The following is a 9,095-nucleotide window of genomic DNA, read 5'->3' as shown; positions in this document are numbered from 1 at the left end:
GCACTTGTACTTGGGCTGACTCTTGGCAATCCCAATCTTCACCTTTTTCACCATAGCATCAAGAAGCTGAGCTTGGCGAATCTGGTCTTCCAAGGTAGGAGAGACTTGAAGGTTGGCAAGGGAACCTTGAGGAACAACTTGCAGATTAAGTTTGCAGAAAGCTTCACAAAGCTCGAGTTGATAAGGCTTAAGAACCAGACTGTTGCAATAAGCCTTCCTGCTCAATGTGTCAGCAATCACATTGGCCTTGCCTGGAGTATACTCGATACTCGGATTATACTCTTGAATCATTTCAACCCATCGAGTCTGCCTGAGGTTGAGATTAGGCTGAGTGAAGATGTACTTGAGACTCTTATGGTCAGTGAAGATGTCCACTTTTCTTCCCAATAAGAGATGTCTCCAAGTCAAAAGAGCACGCACAACTGCCGCCAACTCGAGGTCATGAGTGGGGTAGTTCTTCTCGTTGGGCTTCAACTGGAGAGAGGTATAAGCCACAACTTTCTTCTCTTGCATCAACACTGCACCGAGACCTTGGAGAGAGGCATCGCAAAAGACCTCGTACGGTTTGGATTCATCAGGAGGAGTCAGAACTGGAGAAGTGACCAATTTCTCTTTCAAAGTGTTGAAAGCAATGTCACATTCCGGAGACCAAACGTACTTGACGTGCTTCTGGAGAAGATTTGAGAGAGGCTTCGCGATCTTAGAAAAGTTCTCAACGAACCTTCGACAGTAACTTGCGAGACCGAGGAAGCTACGGAGTTGCTTCACGTTCTGAGGTGGTTCCCAATTCACAATTGCAGACACCTTCTCAGGATTCACCGCAATGCCCTTGGCAGAGATGATATGCCCAAGATAAAGAACCTCATCGAGCCAAAATTCGCACTTTGAGAACTTGGCGTAGAACTGGTGTTCCCTGAGCTTATCGAGTACCAAATGCAAGTGCTTGGCATGACCTTCCTTGTTCTTCGAAAAGACCAGAATGTCGTAGAGATAGACCAAAACAAAGTCATTGGTGTGGGCGTTGAAGATGAAGTTCATCACGCCAGAGAAAGTCGGAGGAGCGTTGACGAGGCCAAAAGACATGACAGTGTATTCATATCAACCATAGCTTGTCCTGAAAGCCGTCTTGGGAATATCTTGCTCACGGATTCGAATCTGATGATAACCCATACAGAGATCAAGCTTGGAGAATACTTGGGCACCTTTGAGTTGTTCGAACAGCTCGTTGATGTTGGGAAGTGGGTATTTGTTCTTGATAGTCTTCTTGTTCAATGGACGGTAGTCAACACAAAGTCGGTCCGTTCCATCCTTCTTCTTCACAAAAAGAACTCCACAACCCCACGGAGAGGAACTAGGTCGGATGAGACCCATTCGCTCTTGAATATCGAGTTGCTTCTTCAGCTCCTTCAACTCTTCAGGTCCGAGCTTGTAAGGACGCTTGCAAACAGGTTCCATGCCAGGCTCAAGATCGATGACGAATTCCACTGGCCGATGCGGAGGCATTCCTGGAAGCTCTTCTGGAAAGACGTCTTGATATTCGCAAATGACTGGAATTTGCGAGATGGCATCCAGTTCACCCTTCTCATTGAGAGAGAAAAGACGGATGGTGTCGTCATTCACGGCAAAGACAATTACATCCTCAGACGAATGAGTCAATTGAATCTGCCTGGATGCACAATCAAGCTGAGCCTTGTGCTTAGAAAGCCAATCCATTCCGAGAATAAGATCAATATCCGAGTTACCAAGGGCCATTGGAGAAGCCAAAAACTTGAAATCGCCCATCATGATAGAAACATCTGGGACTATTGAAGTAGCCCTCATAGACTTAGCCGGAGAAACCACTCCCATAGGTTTACCCAACATTTGCGAAATGAAGTCATGCTTGGAAACAAATGATCTTGACATGAAACAATGTGATGCACCAGTGTCAAAAAGAAGTTTTGCGGGAAAAGAGTTAACTGGAAAGTTACCCATGATGACATCTGACGAGTCCTCTGCCTAAGCTGTATTCACCATGTTAACCTTGGCGTGCTTGGGGTTATGCTTGACCACAGCTGTACATGCCGATCTCACAGGAGGAGGAGGAGGGAGACGCCTCTGATTGAAGCATTTGTTGGCATAGTGACCCTTCTGTTGGCACTTGTTGCACGTGACCTCTGAAAGCGGACGGTGATATGGAGCACTCGATCTTGGAGCTTGAGACGAAGTCTTGTTCTGAAAGCCAGGGTTGGGTGGGTGGGAAGATCCACTGCCACCTTTGCTCTTATGCTGATATGGCTGACGGAACGGAGGAGGAGGAAGCCAATACTTCTGCTGCTTGGCCACTTGAGTAGAGGAAGAAGGAGTAGCATCTCTGACTCGCTTCTTGGAAGCATCACACCTCAGTTGAGCAGCCTCTTGCTTCAATGCCATCTTGTAGAACTCATCGTACCTCAAGGGCTCAAAGAGAACAAGAGCTAGCTGGATTTCTTCTCCGAGACCATCCCTGAACAGGTATATCATGCTCTTCTCGTCAGGGACGTCCTGCTTAGCAAAGCGGGCGAGCTTCTGAAACAACTTGTTGTAGTCATAGACAGACGAAAAGCCTTGCTTCAGGTTGCGGAATTCCTCACGCTTGCTTTCAACCACGCTCTGAGGAATATGATGAGCTTTGAAATCTTGACAGAATTCATCCCAGGTAATCACACGGCCTCCTCTGGAATCTTTGTACTACTGGAACCACTCTGCAGCTTGGTCTTTGAGTTGGAAGGAAGCGAACTTGACAAAGTCCTCAGGCCTGATGTTACTGCACTCGAAATTCTTGCACAAGTCCACAAGCCAATCGTCAGCATCAGTTGCCTCAACACAATTGCTGAAAGTCTTTGGCTGATTTGCAAGGAACTGGTTGAGTGTAGCAAAGTGATTCTGATTGTTGCCTTGGTTGCCTTGGTTCGCTTGGTTCGCTTGATTGCGCTCTTGAAGAATTCGCATGATCAACTGCGTGTTTGCATTGCTTGCGGCCATCACAGCTTGCCATGCCTCCGGAGGAGGGGGAGGTGGTGGCGGATCAGGATTCAGAGTCGTGCGCGTTGGAGGAGCCATCCCGAAGAGGTTGACATCCATTAGCACATTGATAGACAAATATTGAAGCTGAATCCAACGGAATGAAATTGCAACATATAGTCTTCACATCCGAACAAAATGAACGAATGCATTCCACTTGAAATGGTCACATATCCATAAATTGAGAAGCCACTTAGAATTTAGGTAGAGGAATAAATCAACAAGGTACGGAACAAGAACGAACACTCGGTAAGAAATCCCAATCTCAAACCAAATATCCGTGGAAGAAGAACTAGAGCTACAAGAATTCCCACCTATGAAACTCCCGAACCTTTCCGGTTATGCAATCAGGTGTTGGGGATACAGGGGAAGCATAATATCTCACCCAAATCTAGCAAATCCTACATCCAGCTGTATCCATCCTTCAGCACATAACCGAGAAAAAACTTCGGAAACCATCTACCTCAACCTTCGAAAAGCATCCGTTATACACGTTATGGCAATACTCCCGAACTCCCGCCCCAGTGCTGGGTGGCATCGACGTTATCTCACCAACAACTGCATAAAAGAGATTTTCAATGTCGGCGTACTAAACTCAGTTCCAGAACTGCAACGATAAAATTGTGACGACAACACCTCGGAGCTCAACTCCCCGGGACACTGCCACAACCCCAAATGACACGAGGCACCAAGAACAATGTTCTCGTCACAAAACCATTGGAACGATTCCAAGATACCCGCGTGATCCTAAATTTTTTTTAGTGAAATTTAAGAAGAGAAGAGTCAAAACTCTACGTCAGGAAGCCTTACCAGAGCGATGAAGGGACTGGGGAGTAAAAAGAATTCCTAAACTCTCCGATATATAATTCCTAAATGACTCAAAACATTTTTTTCTAGACTCAACAACGGCTGCTAAAAACGATCAATCAGTGGGGGCTCCTAAGGTCGGGGAAGGCTCTGATTACCAACTGACTCAAGGGTCATCTTTATTTTAAACCCCCGAGCCAGTGCTTCTCTAAGCGTTGGTCCAACCTAGAGCACCGTGCGGGGCCGTCCCTTGGCAACTTGGGTTACGTTGGCTCCCGTACGTTTAGCTTATCCGGTGTGCCCTGAGAACAAGATATGTGCAGCTCCTATCGGGATTTGTCGGCACAGTGGGTGGTGTTACTGGACTTGTTTTACCATTGTCGGAGTTGTCTTGTAGAACCGAGATGCCGAGTCTGATTGGAATGTCTCGGGAGAAGGTATATTCCTTCGTTGACCGTGAGAGCTTGTCATGGGCTAAGTTGGGACTCCCCTGCAGGGTTTTGAACTTTCGAAAGCCGTGCCCGCGGTTATGGGCAGATGGGAATTTGTTAATGTCCGGTTGTAGATAACTTGAACCTTAACTTAATTAAAATGAATCAACTGTGTGAGTTACCGTGATGGTCTCTTCTCGGCGGAGTCCGGGAAGTGAACACGGTGTTGGAGTAATGCTTGCCACAGGTTGTTCTCTAGTTATTCGTTCGCGCTTTGCCTTCTCTTCTCGCTCTCTTTTGCGAACAGGTTAGCCACCATATATGCTAGTCGCTTGCTGCAGCTCCACATATTACCTTGCCTTTTCCTATAAGCTTAAATAGTCTTGATCGCGAGGGTGCGAGATTGCCGAGTCCCTGTGGCTCACAGATTACTTCCAAACCAATGCAGGGCCTGATGACTCCGTTCCAGATGACGCGCTTGAGCTCAAGTGGGAGTTCGACGAGGACTCACGCCTGTTACTATGTGTCTTTCCTTGATGATCAGTAGTGGTGCCCAAGTTGGGGCGATCGGGACCGTGTCGCATGTTGGGTTGATCTTTTATTTTCGCGCCGTAGTCGGGCCATGAGTGATTGGATGATTGAATGCTATTTATGTACTTTGTTTGACTTGGCGAGTGTAATCCAACTATGTACCTTCCCCTTTTATTGTCTATTTACATGGGATGTTGTGAAGATACTTACTTGCGACATTGCTTTCAATGCGGTTATGCCTCTAAGTCGTGCTTCGACATGTAGGAGATATAGCCGCATCGAGGGCGTTACAAGTTGGTTCGTGATCGAATGCTCTAGATGATGGAGAGGGTTCTGGGCCAAAATGGAGGGGTGTTGGGCTGCAACGCACACGAGGCCTTTTCGGTCCCCCGGTTAACCGTTGGAGCATCAAACGAAGTCCAAATGGTACGAAACTTGACAGGCGGTCTACCGGTAGTAAACCAAGGCCGCTTGGCAAGTCTCGGTCCAATCCGGAAATGCTTAACCCCCACACATGAAAGAAAGGTAGAAATGATCACCGGAGGAGAACGGAACACCGGAATGCAAAACGGACAACGGGGAAAATGCTCGGATGCATGAGATGAACACGTATGCAAATGCAATGCACATGATGACATGATATGAGATGCATGGCAACGACAACAACATACGGAGACAAAAACCCGAACCCGAGAAAATAAAATAACTTAACGCCGGAAACGGCAAGAGTTGGATTACATATTAGGTAAATCATATCCGGGGTGTTACACCTAACCAGTGGGTCCCGCGTGTCAGTGTCATTAGACTAACTTATTTTAGTTAGTCCTAATCCTAGGTTAATTAGCAGGGCAGGCCCACATGGTCAAATGGGTCAAACCCACCGGCGACAGGACGCCGGCGACCCCAGATGCAGTGGGGGTAGTGCGGGTTTGGCGCTCCGGCGACCAAATGGATGGCGGAGACCATCTATGGGCAACTGGGAGCAAGCCGCGTCGATTGGTGGTGGAGGTGGAGCTCAGGGTCGCCAGAAACGATGCCGGCGACGAGCTTTTCGGCTGCCAGAGTTTGGGCGAGGCCAAACTCATCGTTGCGGTGGCTCTGAAAGAGCGGGGCCAGGTCCTACGTGGTCTATGCGGTGCGGTGATGCTAGTGGATAGGGTGGCGAGGCCGTTGCGTGGCCGGAGACACATCGACGACGAGCTCGACGGCGGCGCGTGCGGATAAGCTCGTTGTAGTCGTTGTAGTGGACGGCAGCGAGAACAGAAAGGAGGGGGTGATGCAGGAGCTCACGGTGGTAACGGCAAGCTAGGCGGCGAGGTCGGGGACGAGCTGGAGCGAGCGTGACGGCGAAGTGGATCTCCGGCGACGGGCGGTGAAGACGAGGTTGGTGCTGTGGCTTTAGGGTGAACGAGCGCTCATGGCTCGGTCTGTTCGATGGAGAGGACGGTGGCGGAGCTGCTGGACACAGCGAGATGGCGAGGAGGCGACAGTGGCTACGGTTTTCACGTCGGCGTGAGCGCGGCAGCATCGACCATGGTGGGGGAAGAGCGAGGGAGAGGAGCAGGGGGAGACTGGGCGTGTCCAGGCGGTCGAGGGGCGACGTGGAGGTCGACCAAAGCGTCCGAGGGCGAAGCGGCAAGCAGCTGGTGCCGTGGCGAGCTCTCGTGGCCGGCGCCACCTCCTGCCTGCCTGCCCGGCGGGGAAGAAGCAGCTGGCTGGCACGGGACATCACAATGCTGGGCTGCCAGGTGGGCCTGCGAGGTAGGTTGCGGCCTGGTAAGTCCCTTTCCTATTTATATTTTCTGTTTTGTTTTATTTCTGCAAGTTTGTGGCATTTCTAAAAATAGCTAGACTCCTTCAAAAATCACCAAACTGCTCATGGCCACTGTTTGGAATAAATCCAACATGGAACATTTTAGTTTAGGATTATTTGAGCATTTAAAATATTTACTAGCATTTAAATGCTCAAATTCAAATAGCTAATGATTTAATCCACTGACCTTAGGATGACCTAGAAAATTGTGCACCATTTTTGTCAGAGGTTTAGGAACAAGGCAAAGATGATGAATATTTTAGAAGGGCATTTCAGGTTCATTGAAAATATTTTTAGTAAACCCTAGTTGGTTTCAGGGGCTGCTAGGGGGTTCTGTCATCCCCATTTCCAAGTTTCTGATAAATTAAACATGATGCAAGCACTCTAATGCATGAACTAGCTAGGGTGTGACAACTCACCCTCACTCAAAAGAATCTCGTCCCGAGATTTAGGGTCCGTCGGGAAGAAGGTGGGGTACTCGAGTCGAAGACGATCCTCCCTTTCCCAAGTGGCTTCTTTTTCGGAATGGTGTGACCATTGAACCTTGAGAAACTTGATGTTATGGCGTCGAGTGGTACGCTCGGCTTGATCAAGGATACGAACGGCGTATTCCCGGTATGTGAGATTATCTTGGAGATCAAGCGTTTCATGGTCCACTCCACGGATAGGACCCGAGAAGCAACACCTAAGTTGAGAAATGTGGAAGACATCATGAACTCTGGAAAAATGCGGAGGTAGTTCCAATTGGTAGGCAAATTCTCCTTGTTTGGCAAGAATGCCAAAGGGACCAATGTATCGAGGAGCCAATTTGCCTTTGATACCGAATCGATGGGTTCCCTTCAGAGGAGTAACCCGAAGGTAAGCCTTCTCGTAGACTTCAAAAGTCATGGCCTTATGTTTACGATCGTATTGGCTCTTTTGACGGGATTGGGCTGTTTCAACTTTTCACGAACAATGCGAACTTGCTCTTCTACTTCCTGGATCATATCCGGGCCAAAGAATTGTCTTTCCCCGGTTTTTGGCCAGTTAAGAGGCGTTCGACACCTTCGTCCGTAGAGAACTTCAAAAGGAGCTTTGCCCAAGCTAGATTGATAGCTATTGTTATAAGCAAATTCGGCAAATGTAAGGCATTTCTCCCAATCCATTCCGAATGAGATAATAGAAGCTCGAAGCATATCTTCTAGAATTTGATTGACGTGCTCTACTTGACCACTTGATTAAGGGTGGAAGGCGGCACTAAAGGAGAGACGAGTCCCCATAGCATTGTGGAAACTTTCCCAAAATCGAGAGGTGAAGATACTTCCACGATCTGAGTTAATCTCCAATGGAACACCATGAAGAGACACTATTCGAGAGATATACAAGTCTGCTAACTGGCTAGCGGTTATACTCTCCCGAACAGGTAGGAAGTGGGCTACTTTGGAAAGACGATCGATGACAACGAAAATAGCATTATTCCCCCTCTTGGTCCTGGGAAACCCGGTGATGAAGTCCATATCGATTTTATCCCATTTCCATTCAGGAATAGCTAAAGGTTGAAGGGTGCCAGCAGACCGTTGATGCTCTGCTTTAACACAACGACAGACGTCGCAATTTGCAATATATTGAGCGATTTCTCTCTTCATCCTAGTCCACCAAAACCTCTGGCGTAGGTCTTGATACATTTTAGTACTACCGAGATGAATGGTGAGAGGGGATTCATGAGCTTCCTTAAGGATCAGCCGCCTCAGGTTTCGTGCCTTGGGAACCACTAAGCGGTTTCCAAAGAACACGACACCTTGATCATCAATGGAGAAACAATTCGTGACTCCTTTCTTGATGTTCCTCTTGATACGGGAAATTTCTGGGTCAACCTTCTGTGCTTTGATGATCTGATCTGTAAGGGTAGGTTTCGCCACCAAGGTAGATAGGAATCCTTGAGGAACGATGTGAAGGTTAAGCTTCCGAAATTCCTCATGGAGAAGTGGTTGACTTTGTTATAACATCAGGTTGTTACAATAAGATTTACGACTTAGTGCATCAGCCATAACATTGGCTTTTCCCGGGGTGTAAGTTATCCCTAAGTCGTAATCTGAGATCAACTCGACCCGACGTCTTTGTTTGAGATTCAAATCCTGTTGGGTGAAGATATATTTCATACTTTGGTGATCGGTGAAGATCTCGCAATGATTACGGAGAAGGTAATGTCGCCAACTTTTAAGTGCATGGACTACAGCTGCAAGCTCTAGATCATGTGTGGGATAGTTTTCCTCATGTGGGTGTAACTGCCGTGAAGCATAGGCAATCACATGACGATCTTGCATGAGTATGCAACCTAGTCCTTGTCGTGAGGCATCGCAATATATAACAAAGTCCTTGGAGAAATCTGGTGGTACGAGTACGGGAGCAGATGTCAGGCATCTTTTCAGTTCCTGAAAGCTGAACTCGCACTGTGGGGTCCACTCAAACTTTTTATCTTTCTTGAGGAGTTC

This window comes from Triticum urartu, chromosome 7 (assembly GCF_003073215.2).
Source record: "Triticum urartu cultivar G1812 chromosome 7, Tu2.1, whole genome shotgun sequence".
Taxonomy (NCBI): Eukaryota; Viridiplantae; Streptophyta; class Magnoliopsida; order Poales; family Poaceae; genus Triticum; species Triticum urartu.
The sequence above is the reverse complement of the archived record's forward strand: the minus strand, read 5'-3'. Positions refer to the sequence as shown.